Source organism: Thunnus thynnus, chromosome 4, assembly GCF_963924715.1.
Source record: "Thunnus thynnus chromosome 4, fThuThy2.1, whole genome shotgun sequence".
NCBI classification, from domain to species: Eukaryota; Metazoa; Chordata; class Actinopteri; order Scombriformes; family Scombridae; genus Thunnus; species Thunnus thynnus.
The window spans coordinates 11,790,221-11,804,522 of record NC_089520.1 but is presented as its reverse complement, the minus strand read 5'-3'; the positions used below and the strand labels follow the sequence as shown (position 1 = coordinate 11,804,522).

The 14,302-nt window shown below is 37.6% G+C and overlaps 1 protein-coding gene across 2 annotated transcripts in view; it reads right to left on the bottom strand.

Moving 5' to 3' along the window:
• Positions 1 to 10,784, bottom strand: part of ngfb (nerve growth factor b (beta polypeptide)) — a 32,160-nt gene extending 21,376 nt beyond the window's left edge. The window contains exon 1 of one of the 2 annotated variants that reach the window (XM_067586718.1): positions 10,587 to 10,784. The gene's annotated coding sequence lies outside the window, so the exon portion shown is untranslated. The remainder of the gene's footprint in view (positions 1 to 10,586) is intronic. The other variant, XM_067586716.1, reaches the window with a different exon arrangement.
• Between the last annotated feature and the right edge of the window lie 3,518 nt (positions 10,785 to 14,302).

The following is a 14,302-nucleotide window of genomic DNA, read 5'->3' as shown; positions in this document are numbered from 1 at the left end:
TCATCCCGACCGGGACTAATTAAACAGGAACTTTACAAGTAAGTGACAGACAAAATATCAATAAGGAAGTTCAGTCAAAACTACAATCTCCATGGCGATGTTGGTAACACTACCCAATCATAACAACAAAATATGACGGTGTCTGCGACATAACAAAATGCAGTACAACCAACTGAAGAGCCAGTGTTTGGTTTGTCCGCTCTGGGCTACTGGAGAAACATGGTGGTGCAACATGGCAGGCTCCGTGGAAGAGGACCTGCTTCCTATCTAGATATAGAGAGCTCATTCTAGTCTGGTTCTTATTTTCAGGTGATTACACACTAATTAAAACATACTTATGAATATTATATTCCATTTCAACCAAGTCCGTTCTGCTAGATGCCACTGAATTCTACACACTGCATCTTTAAATGATTTTTTCCCCCATTCATCCATGTTTGTGAGTAAATTGCTATTGCTGCTTGCCACTATAATTAGACTTTGTTACTGGCAAAGCATTTCTGCAGAAGTAATGTCCTGTTTCTTGAGCCACTTACATCTTAATTAATGGATGGGAATCCATCAATTAACCATGCATGCAACTCTGCTGTGGTGATTTCACAAGGAGAGGCAGGAAGACGCAGGAATAATAGTGTTTTCAGACAGAGGTAAATTGAGCATAATTTTGTTGCTATGGCAACTAGGCAGTATATTCCTCCCTGAGTCTATTTTTTATACAAGCCACATAGAGAAGGTGCACAGGAAGAGGTAGTGTTAAAATGAAGAAAAGCCACAAGAAAGTTACTGCGTTACCGAAATCACATACTACTCACTACATACCCAATATGTGTACTATTGTTCAACATACTTTTGTTTGAATAAACAGTAGTCTGAGCTGTAATTATCACGTCACTTCCGGTGAGCCCCCTGGCCAGTTGGAGACACATAACCATGGTAGCCAGTGCCAACCATAAAATCTGAGCTAATTTATAAAATATATTATGCCTAGCAAAGTGAAACCTTACTCAAATTGAAGTTTTATAGATGTTACGCTGCCTTGGTCTCTGCCTGCCATTGTCTGTTATGTTGTTGTTGTTGTCACCACTACTGCATTGCATTGTGGGATATCTATGCCGGCGTAATGTCCAGTGCTTGCGTACTATACCATTTCCCCAGGAATAGGATGCACTTCACTCACTATTGGTTTCATAATAAGGTTTTAGACATACTAAAAAATCTCACATACTTTCAGCATACTAAGTAGCATTATAGTATGGGATTTCGGACATTTTTTTTAAGTACCCACACGGCGTGTGTGCATCTATATTCTGATTTACTACTAAACAAAGGAAGGGTTTCCAGAGCAGAAAGTGTTATCTTAAAATGTCTTGCAGAAGCCCAAAAACCAAGAATATTCAGTTTACTATCATGTACGACAAAAAAGCATCAAAACCTCACATTTAAGAAGATTTGACATTTTAAATTGAAAAAATGACTATTTCATCGTCAAAATAGTTGCCAATACAGTTTCTGTTCATTGTCTAATCGACTAATTTTTGCAGCTCTAGTTTAAAACACACAGTGAGGATTGGACAAAAAGGTGAATGACAGTTCAGTTCCTGTTCTCTCATTGATACTCCCCTTGGAGAAATGGTGTTCTCTCAGAATACAGATCTTGCATGAGGCTGCTCTCAGTGTATTTAAATTTAAGTCTGTTTGACAAAGACCTCAGCACACCCACACACAACACAGCACAGCAGAAACAGCAGCAGGTCATAGCTGACAATGGGCTAAAGACAATAAGACATAGTCATGACTTAGTGCGAAAGATAAATTGCAGAGAAGTCGATCCATCACTGAGATATGGTTATTTATCTTCAGTTGTCAAGCATGCCATTTTGACCAGAAATTACTGGGAAACCTGAGATAAACTGCTAAAATGTAACACAGGCGCTGGTTCAGGATGAGGTCAGTAAATGTCCCATTAAATCCTCATTGAGAAAAATTATTTGCAATTTTTGAGTAAGTTTTAGAAATAATAGCATTATGCCAGAGCATCAGTCTAACTTAACGTGATGTGAATTTGAATTTTGCCGCATTTATTTTCTTTGGTCATAAAGAACTGACTGGATGGAAACAGGAAAATTATTTTTAAGGCCAGTTTTTAAGGCTACTACGGATACAATTAAATGTAACACAGCACATAAATATGTCTTAATCTAATAACTTTTTATATGCAGTTATCTCACACATGCTTACATGTGATATTGAATGGTTTGCTCCAACACAAATGTGAACATTGAACATGCAACACTTAAGGACACATATGCAACATATTTAAGGTTTCCACCTTTGCATACCTGCCTCAGCTTGTCCACGAGTTGTAGTGAAGTGAAATGTCTTTTTTTGTCTTTTGGCAACTAATTCAAAGGAAACGAGTTAAGAAGGATAATAGCATGCAATTGACACACATAATTTCCCATTTTTCCTAACTGCTGTCCTGTTGCATCTAGTTGAGGCAATTTTCTGGGTTACTGTTATCAGACAGCTATGTGAGGAACTGTTTCAAACACAATATGACCTTTGGTAAAGAAACGGGGCCTCTACTGGCAGTCAGTTGTGATTTAAGGCAGATGTGTGAAAATCTGCCTGGCGATTAGACCCAAATACCACATCAGGTCCAAACTAGAACCAAACAGCCAAAGAACAAATAGGGGAGGACCAGTCCATCAGCAAGCACCAAAGACTGAACTTTTCATCTAAAACTTTTTAGTGATGCAACTGATAGAAACTTCAAAGTTATCTCAGACAGGACCCTGCACAATCTGAAGAATTTATAATGTAGCTTTGTGATTTAGTATTTACAAGCTGAACAGTTCCCACAAGAAGACTTAGGACTTACTTCCTGTTGCTCAGAATGGTCATACAGCAGACATAGAAAGTGCTTTTAATCAATTCAACATCAAAGATAAGTAAAAACCAGCTACAGAAAGAATGTGTCATAAAGTGTACTTTATACTATATTGCCCCAATCCAAAGACATAACATATAATCACTGACTATGACAGAAACAACCGCATGAGAATGGCAAATGGTAAAAAGGCAGTTTGATTACTCACTGTCTGTGTTTGGTCTTACTGTGCTGAGGAAACACAGCTGACCCCACTCTCTCTAATGTAACTATACCCAATAGACTCATTGGAGAAACAGGCTCCATTCAAGTACTCCAAATTGGTTAACTAAAGTCTTACAACAGTAACAATAATATCTTGTCCTGTTTTCATCATCCAGTGGCACACACTCAACAATGCAGCGGAAGTTTGGTTTGTGCAGCTTGCTCGAAACTTTGGCAGACCTGAGTAGCCTGAGATGAACCGTATGTTTTCATCAAGCCTACTTGTGAATTAACTCTGGTCCACTTACGAGTTAAAACAGCCTTGGTGACCCAGAGCTGCTTCAGGTTCTCCTGCTGATAATAATTGTAACCCCTCTGATTTTTTTATTTTTTTTATAGGGCATTATAGCCAATTCAGTTATTGGAGGACATTACAACAGCAGATGCCAGATCAGATACGGTTTTCAACAATTGGACAGAATGGTTGCTTTGATTTCTCTGTTCACTCAAGGAAATTATTTGGCCAGACTTTTACATCCTCCTGTGTCCACACTTGGCTGATCTTAAGTCTATCAGTGTCATAACAACAATCACGCCGATCCTTTTTTAAAAATGTAGTGTCAGAGACATCTTTTACATTCAACTATTTTGCCCTAGAAATAAGAGGACTCATCTGTTTACACTGTTGAAACTGTTTACACTTTATAGCTGTTTGTATCTCTGAGCTATGTTTCTAAGGAACTCCAGGTCAAACAGTCTCAGATTGCATGTTGGCTTTAAAATGGCTATGTTAGTCAGAAAACATGATCCACAATAGATTCTTGGTATTAGAACAAGCCTGAGGTCCATATGTTGTTTTTGAAGATATTGAATTGTTTTCTGTTGTGCTTGTGGTGACTTTTCTTGTGTGTGTCACCCAAGTGTCTTAAAAACTGTGGTTTTCTCTGTATCCTGGTTTTGACCAAATGAAAACCACTCAATGCAAAACAGCACAATGCAAGTTTTTACAGATGAAAGGTCACATTTGTAGAAAAAGCACCAAACATTATCTTTGGACTCTTGTCAAATGCCACGAAAGGCTCCATCGCCAGAATAATTCAAATCTTAAAGTGCAAGACAGTCCAAGTTGGTCTGATCTATCACTATTGTTTTGCTACCTTCTGAAAAAGGGACTCCCATTTCCCTGTCTGGCTTTGTTTTCGTCTTTACTTTGACATTTTGGGGTTAACGCCTTCCAAATTGATTGTTTAAAGTCTCTTGTCATATATCTGTATTTTTATGGCCAATCAAACAGCTCCTCACTTCACTCTGACACCTTTGTGGCTCTTTTACTGCAGCCTTTGTTTCAGTTACTGCAATTTTCCGTATCTTATGTTATGGTTACACCTTCTCCAAATAAATTCGCCCCTGTTGTTATGGAGGGTAAATAAAGTAACACCACAGAAACGATGGTGTGTCTATAAAAAATACATATGTGGTGCTGTGTCTGATGTTCTGTCTCAAGCAAATTTGACTGTTTGTATCCTGTAACTTTTAACGGTCATCTGGGCTTTTGCCGTATTTGTTTTCAGTGGCTCCATTCAAAATGAAGACTCCTTAAACAATTAGTATATATTTTATATCTATGATGAGTCAGGCAAATAAATTACAAGCTTGAAAAAGTGCAGCTGACAGTGAGAGAATACAAATTTGGATAAACATGCCGAGTTAAAACACTTTCTGTATTCAAATGAAAAAAGTAACAGGAGTCATTTGAAAAACCAAGTTTCCCTTCTCAAAATGGCTTTAAAGCACAGGTTCACAATTCAGGTCTGTCCTAAAACAACAGCCAGGTACCCAAATGAACACTGACACATGTTTTTCTTGCTATAATCATTCCTCCTGGTCCCACTGACCCTTAAGAGATCCCTTCATTATGCACTTGCAAGTGATGGGGGACAAAATCCAGTCCTCCTTTCGTGCCAAAATATATCTAAAGTTTTATTTGGAGCTAGTATGAGGATTTAGCCGTCAATCAATTCAATATCTTTCAAAGTTTCAGTACTTTTTAGTGCCAAAGTCCCTCTTTTTGTGAGTCTTTCCACTGCTGCTCATCAGGAAAACACTGCCTGTCAAGACACAAAGAGGGAATTTTTTTTACTAAAAAACTGTGGAAGATATTCACTTTATTTGACTATCTCAGACAGTTGAAGCCTTGTGCAACTTTTAAATACATTTTTGCTCAAAACAAGGACTTTGGATTTTGTCCCCTATCACTTAAATTGTAAGACATTTGGATTTTCTAATGTTCAGTATAAACAGGAGGATTGATTACAGAAAGAAAAACCTGTTTCAGTCTTCATATGGGCACTTGACTGTTGTTTTAAGACAGACTTGAAAAAATGTGAACCTGTTTTTTAATGGAAAGTAGACTGTGTCTGAAAGTGCAGAAGTTGGGTTCCTGGCTTGAGTGTCAGTTTGCGTGCTGAACGAGGGGAGTGAGTCACAGTTCACACACTGTGTGTGTGGCCTTGCTGTAACTTTCACTTGGAGATGAAGAGGTACTCTTGATTGGAGAGAGGCAATACAGTTCATTCACAGGCACAGGCCTGTTGTATTTCTGCTGCTCATTTGATGCTGTTTCCATGTGGTATTCAGTTGTCTGTTGTCTTCAGTTATGAATGTCAACTGGTGGTGTACATAATAAGTTGTAATATCAACTGTGATTTCAGAGGCAGGTGCTCCTGGCAGTAAAATAATTGTTAAGAGAGATAACATTGTCTGCTGTTTTGAATAGGTTTTAACAGTATCATATGTTAATCTCTCTGTGTTTTGTAAATGGGTACCATCTTCCTACTGTGCCTGAGGCTGCAAGAGATGATGGGACATGTCGGCGTGGTAGGATAGATGCTGAGGCGATTATATATGAAGGTTAGTTAATCAGGTTTGACACCAGTGAGTGAAGGGGAATAACACAAGCTTCTCTAATTGTAGGCAATTACAGTCTTGCTCTTTTGGGGGCCAGGATAAAAGGAAAATTATAATTATATATATTATAATATTCATCTTTTGTATTATTACATGTAAACATGGTAAGAAACAGTCATCTATAAATAGTTATGTATAGTTTGTGCTATTTAATGTTTTAACCTGCAGTTCTTCCATTTTTCACAGTGATTGGCCAGATGTTCATATGTATGTATGAAAATAATCAGTCTGTAAATTCTTTCACTCATTCTTCACAGTTACTTATGCCAATGTACTCCTCAGCTGCTCCCCATAAAACTCTGTTGGGGATACTATAACAAAACTGTAACTGTATAACTATACATCCCTATTTTTACTCTAACAGATAAGAGCCTGCTTTACTCTGCTTTTCAGTTGCTTTGTAAATGAAGTGTGTAATTGTGATGCACATTTTTCTGCTGGGAATCCAGCAAAAGGGGAACAAGAATCATGGCACATAGAGGGCCTAGTAGTAAAGTTTTACTATGATTTGGCTGCACAAGTGTTATGTTTGGTCAAAAAGTTATAAACTGCATGTATCAGGTGCCAAATGTAAATGAAAGAATGAGTTTTTGGATCTGTAATGAGGTCCACTCCCTAGCAAGAAAGCTGAAGAGAAATAGCCAGGTCACTATCAGAAACAGGAAGAACAGTCGTAACAAAAATCAGCATGACTGCTGGCAACAGCCATGGCTTGAGGCATTGTGTTTTCGGGTTATCCGTCCATCTGTCCCATTCTTTCATGAACGCGATATCTTAGGGACGCCTTGAGGGAATTTCACCAAAATTTGGCACAAGGATGAACTGGTTAGATTTTGGTGGTCAAAGGTCAAGGTGACTGTGACCTCACGTTGAACGCGATATCTCAGGAACACTTGGAGGGAATTTCATTACGTGTGGCACAAATGTCCACTTGGACTCAAGGATGAACTGATTAGAATTTAGTGGTCAAAGGTCAAAAGGTCACTGTGACCTCATAAAACACGTTTTTGGCCATAACTCAAGAATTCATATGCTAATTATGACAAGGTTTCACACAAATGTCTGATATGATAAAATGATCAAGTGATGACATTTTATATCCAAAAGTTCAAAGGTCAATTTCACTGTGACATCATAATGTTCAGCAAAAACACTCTTCTGGCCATTATTCAACTCCATAACTCAGGGACAGAAGGCGAGATTGTGACCACATTTCACATCTGGTCGGAAACTGAATTGGTGACACTAATCTTGGGTGGCCACCTTGAAACTGTTATGATTGTTTAGATCACCTGTGCTGCCAGGTTGAAGATGTGTGTGAAGCATCCAAGTTTTGTAGCTTCTTTGCAGCAACATTGATATCAGAAGCATTGTCTACTGTCATGGCTACAACTTATCTAAATCAGCTTTATTGGCCAAACATATGAAGACATACAAGGAAAATGCACTTAATACACCTTATAAAACTCCTTCAAAGTCTTCACTACAAATATTATATGAGTCTGGACAGATGTGGGTGTAAACTGCAACTTGACTGGTTGGTAGAGGCATACAACTGTGAGGCGGTATTTCTAGTCATGTCTATAACAGTCTCTATGATGGACATTGTGTAGCTTGTTTGGAAGAGGTGTTAGCTGTCCACTGACAGATGTTTCTTTGCAATAACAGGTTCGTTTTAGGCAAGCCGTAACACCCTGGTTCTACTCATATGGACCATACCGCATCTGTAACCTAAGAATATGAGTTTGGTCTGTTCCCTCGTTCGTCCACCTGTGGAACCGATTGTTGAGTAATGAGGAATAACAGCTGGTTTGCAGAAAAACTCCAATGATAAACATTGTTGCACTGCATACCACAAAAGATAGAAAAAGACTGTAAGAATAATGGACAAGAAAAAAAGTGAGATCCACATTCATCCAAAATTTGAACACATTGCAGTTTGTTCACAATTGACTTGTGAACAGATCTAAAATTGTGGAATAGTTACATCTTGTCTTTTTCCTTTAGATTCCAGTCATATAAAAAGGTTTTTGGGTCAGACAAGAGGTGGCAGTTGCTATTTAAATATTTCTCTCACATTCAAGTAATAATAATAGTTTTGGCAACATGGAACAAACAACTCCAAGTATGTGTATAATGTAAATTTTGATGAATGATAAGGCTGCAATATTTGGTCTAGCTGATAATTATTGTTTAGTCACTTATAGTTAACTGTAGATACAAATTCATCATTTTTGCTGGGAAGCACTCCTGTTATCTTTGGATCAAGGAGAGGAAGGTTTGGAGTAGTGCTGAAAGATTCATTTGATTAATTAATTAGTCGACTAACAGAAAATTAATTTACGGGAAATTTTTATGGTAATTTCTCAACAAAAAATGACAAACATTCTCACCTCAGTTTCAGCTTCTCAGATATGCAGATGTGCTGCTTTCTGTGTTTTATATAATTATAAATTAAATATTTTGGGTTGGACTAACCAGCAATTTGAACACTTCACCTTCGACTCTGGGAACATGTGATGGACATTTTCACTTTTTTATCATTTTATAGATTTAACAGTCGATCAATTAATTGAAAAAAATAATCCAATAGAGGTTATCAATTATGGAAATAATCAATAATCATCAGGCTCAATTATTCAACAAGAAGGAGAGGGAATTCTCACAACTGTAAATTCAGACAGACGTGCCAGATGAGGACAAGTTGGGAAAACACCTTCCGAAGATCCTGATTAGTACCTTCGTTTGGAAGGTTCAGGCATGTACTTTGGCTCCCTACAAATTCACTTTTATTTGAGTTCAATGAGGAATGTGGTTGCATTTACTGAGTTGATAAGAAGACTTCATATAACTAACTCACTGTTGTGGTGTTCATAATTTATAAAGTGGTAAGTGTAGAAGTTTACAGAAAAGTTTAGTTTTCACATGTGCAGCCGGTGGAGGGTAGTTAGCTTGGTTGTCTACAGTTTTCTTTGTCTTGGTTTAAATTCAGAAAACATGAAAACCACCATTGGTGGAAAAAAAGAGCAAGTGTGCATGTAGCATTTAACCACAACCACCAAGCATAGTGTGGTCTTAAGTTCCCATGACAAAAAACACACCTTCAAGTTCCCTTTGAAGGCAGCACAGAGGATCCAACTGCACAGAACAAGTGGTTGCCAGTTCAGAAATATATCAAAAGACTAAATGACTAGAAACTCCACCACCCCTCGTAGCAGAGTGTAAAATTAGCCTTGAAATGTGGCTGCCATTGATAAAAATGAACATTTAGTAGATAAGAAAAAAAACTTCTGACCAACTCAAGATACCATCAGAGATGCATTGAGGAAAAGTTTGTTAAATCGGCTTTTGTTATTTGCTGCTAATCAAAATACCTTAATCAAGCACTGAGACCAACATCCTACCTACAGCCCACCCCCCCTCTGATTTCATCACTCTGACTTCATCACTCTCTTTGTCATTGTAAACTGACTACTGGCTCTTTTGTCTGAATGAAGAGAAGCCTCACTGTTCATAGAGCTTTAGAGAGTTTATTTTTCATTCCAGCTGGTTACAACCATATGGTTTAGTATATAAATTAGTTGCTCTGTTCCCTCATTTATTATCTAGCTGAAATACAGACCCACTCTCTATTCATACTGTGCCAAGAGGATGATGATGTTCAATATATAAACACTAATATAAACCATGTAACACTACACCTCAGCAAACACCTGGAAAAAGTCTGAGTGATTTTCAGTCCAGGAAAGTATAAATTAGTTCATCAAGATATCATCAAAAGTGTGCATGTGTAAACCATACATATATGTAAAGTCTGTTTGAATTTCAATTCTAAAATGACTCTTATACAAAGAATGGAAAAAGTAGCTTTTATCACAATAGCACAGCAAGTATAATCACCTGCTATTATGTAAAGAATGCAATAATTTGTTTTAACTCTGTGGCAAAATTTGAGAAAACTACCCTGCAGCTATAAGCTCCACATTTCCAACTCCAAATACCACACAAATACAAGAACTCTGAAGGAATGCATTGAGAATATTACCTAGCCCAAGAACACTAGTGCAGGACTGATAAGTGCTATTGTAACCTGATGAGCCTGAGGCTAAGCTTCAACAGTTTCTGAGGGGATGGAGGAGATGATCAGTTCCCTGTTGGGTCTGATCTTCCACCTAATCTGCAACACAGAACCCTTACTAGTAGTCTGAAATACAGCAATTTCTTTAAAATCCTCAGCAAGTAACATCATAAAATACAGAAGCAAGAAATACAAAAAATGTCAAAGTGCTACATGTGAAAGTTTACCTTGCTGAATACTTTTCTTCACCTTTGTCAACAGAGGTTTTAGTTTAACTTAAAAGCTGCACATCTAAAACTGTTCATCATTCTAAACAAGCATCCTTTCCTTTGTCCGTAAATTGGTTTATGCAAAACATGTTAAAACTATTTTGTTGCTTTTCATTTTGCACAGTAGTAAGTTACTGTATATTCAAGCAGAATAGATGAAAGTAAAATAGTCCTCTACCTCTGCAAAAGCTTCTCTCTTCTCTCCGCTGACGTAAGACTCCCGAGGATTTCCGAAATATATTCCAGTTTGTGTCCAATTCCTCAGGATGCCAAATAGCGGAAGAACAAATTCTTTGTCAATTATCCCAAACAGTTCTTTCAGAGTCTTGCACTTGTTTGAAAATTGTTCTGAAAGTAAGTGAGAAGCGTCCCAGAGACTGCAGGCTCTGTCCAACTGCGGAGTGCTGCAGGTCCTAGTGCCTGCCCCTTTGAAAGCCACCAGTAAATTTTGATTCATGTCATTTTTATGTGAATGACACAAATACTACTAACGCTGTCATAGCTGCTACTGTGGGTCCACTTGAAAAAACAGAAGAAAGCAAGTTATCATTATCAGTTGGACTGCTGGACTATAAACAGGATATAATGTAGATTTAGTTTTATTCTGGTGTTAATTTGCTTTCTTTATTTCTCTCTCAAGCTCCATCCATGCTGTTAACTTCTATCTCTAATGTAAGTTGCTTTAGACAAAAGCATCTGCAAAATGAATGTAATCTAATGTAATACAATATCTGTAATAGTGAGAGTTTATTCTTTTTTTCCATTTATACTCCATATATCAGTAACACTACTGTGGTTCCATTCACTTGTTTTTATGTGCATTTTCAATTTGCACATAAAAAACCTGAATGGAAATGTTGGAGAGTTTTAAAAAAAAAAGTGCAGATATAGCAAAAAGGTTGGAAAAGTTGTATCAATTAAAAGAAAAATCACTAAAGTGCAATGGAAACACCCTTGGCGAATAAATCATGGCGTACATGAAACATGTGACATAAATGCTACTCAAGCTTCTGCTCTACTAAAGAGATGAAAAATAGCAGTTGATGTAAACATCAGATCTGTGTGGAACAATCAGGAGACCGTAATGTTCCTCAAACTGATGCATGAAACAAACAGAAACGCCACTTTTCCATTATGTTTTCCACATGGTTTTCCCTCGTTTGAGGTTTGACTGAAGCTAATTTAATTACGTCATGTTGCTGCATCCTCTCCTTTTGCAATGGCTCGAAAATTTTCCTTTGGGAAGAATAAATAAAGTCCCATCTTAACTGTTTTTAGTTTATGTTATTGCTGATTGAAGCATACTTGATACAACTGAACTAAACATAACTGAACATTGCTAGTGTTTACTTTATAATCCAGCTCTGTAAACCCTACAAGTGGCCTTTATTAGATTGTGTAGTTGCAAGAAGAGCCATATTCTGTGATGTAATACATAAAAAATACACAAATGCCAGACAAAAAAATGTTTTCTGTTCTTTACGATTTCCCAAAAGTATTGTTATCTCAAAAATGTTTAGTCTGTTCTGATTTGGGTTTCGCAGAGGCAGATGTTTATGAGATCACCTTCTCAGAGGAGTTAATTTCACAGATCCGAACTTTTCCGTCAGTTTTGCATGACAAGAGTCAGCGCTGGTGAACTTGTGAACTATAATGCTGGAATAAAATCTTATGTAAGATATCTTGCTATCCAGGAATTTCAGCATTCATTCATTCATTAACATCTCTCCTCAGAGTCATTAGAGGTGTTTGTTTCCCCAGATGGTAAACTGGTGAAATTGTTCACCTTTTTTTAAACTGACGTAATTGTCAACGCCAACACTTTGGCAGATAGAGTTACAGAGTGTATCCATGTTTGAAGCACTGAGAGAAAGAGTGTGTGTGTGTGAATACTGCTAATGTTTCAAGAAAAGATTTGAGTTTAGAGGTGAGACAGCATAAACTAATCCAGGTGTGGAAAAAGTACATATGTGGCTGTGAGAGTGTTTGTATGGATCTATGTGTCCTTTCTCTCTCCTCTCTCACAAGGTCACTGGAGAGTCTGTGTTTTAAGTTTCTTTTACCCCCGTTCTCTTCATAAATTAGATAATGGTTGAGGTTTTTTTTTTTTTTTCCCAAAATAAGGACTTGAGTGTGTTCGTATTTATGTCACTACCAGCCTCGCACATCTGGATCTTAATAAGAACATATGGAAGCAAAATCTGCTTACCATATTACACGAGGATTACTCTCTGGCTTTGATTATTGCTCTGAACTCTTCATGGCATGGCGAGTATTTTTAAGAGTGGTCATGGTCATGTTTTGAAAAGCTGCCTTCTGGTTTTCTGATATTTTTTTAGCTAGTAGGAGCCTTCTCGCAGCTCCTTTTTGTCCTACAGAATGAACTAGACTCAATTTGTCAACCATGAACGTTACAGTCCAGGCCCATCTTCAGGGAATCTGATTGACCAGACACCCATGAGAGACAAATTACATCAGTGGCTTCTTCCTGCTTTGGCACTACATGGCTTTGGGGATTTGAGTCCTGGCCTCCCACTGATCTCCTGTAAAACTCATTTGCAGGAGCCCATTTAGTCACTTAAACCAGACTCCTCTGCTGTTTATCACAGACTCTGGACATCTTTAGATGTGGTCGGGAATAGATAGGATAACTAAGGAGGAAACATAAGCTACACATTTGTAGATCTGTGTGTTCAGATTGTAGCTCACAGAAACTTTTCTTCTGCACTTTATTTAACCAAGCAGGTCACCCGAGGAAAAAAAATACCCAGAAGGTTATTTTATTGTTATTTTTGGTATTATAGCATGTTGTGTAAGCACAAAGCAGTTTTGAAATTTTAATGTGGCAGTGGCACGCAGACAGTTCTAGACTATGGGAAACTAGGCCTATGTGGGTTTTATGAGCCTTTCTTATTCCAGTAACTGTGATGTTGACTGAAGGTCAGGATGGTATACTGTACGTCATTACTTCATCTTATAATCAATGTAATTTGAGCATCCAGATCTGTTCATATATAATGGGATGCAGACCAGTCATGCTCTGTCTTATTGGGGGGGGGATAAGCTATTGGCTGTACACACAGTAGATGACAGGAAGAGCATTAGGGCTCATGTTTACAGTAGCTCCAGTGGGGATCTTAAGGGGGATGTGAGGTGATCTTTTCTCTTATTTCAACCTCTAAAGTAAAGTAGAAATAAACGAGGATTTAATAGCTTGAGTCCCATTATTTGTATATTTCTGGTCCAAAAGTCTTTAGCTTGATTTGTCTGAAGAAACCTTGGTTGCTGACAGTGTTCAATTCTAAGTAAAGCAGGAGGTTGAGCCAAAAAGAGAAAAATATCCTTCATGATATGAGAAGTTCCTGGTAAAGAAATAGAAACCAGTAATGATAAAAAATAATAATAATATACGTGTGGTATTAAACCAACACATCCCTTCCAAAATCTAACCAAGGTGTTGCTTAATACAGTGAGAACTACCAGTGACATGAACGGTATTTCACGGAGGAACACAGATCAGTTTGTCTGTTTTGTAAGGCAACACTGTAACTCTCAATTTCTCCGAAGAAAGAAAATGTGCTGTGGCGATGCACATCTGGCCTTCATCAGCCGCATCAACTCAGACCCAGCGTTTGAAGAGACAGCTGACTTTGTGGAATTGAGCAGGAAGTAAGGGCTTAATCTTCATTCTATGAAACATTCAGATTTGATTACCACAGAGACATAGAGCGAGATGTATCGCAGGTCAGCCAACATTATCTTTCCTGGTCAACGATGGATGTGCTGCACATAATTTAGGATGCTAACTTGCAAACATCCCAAATGAGGTGTGTGTATATATATATATATATATATATATATATATATATATATATATATATATATATATATATA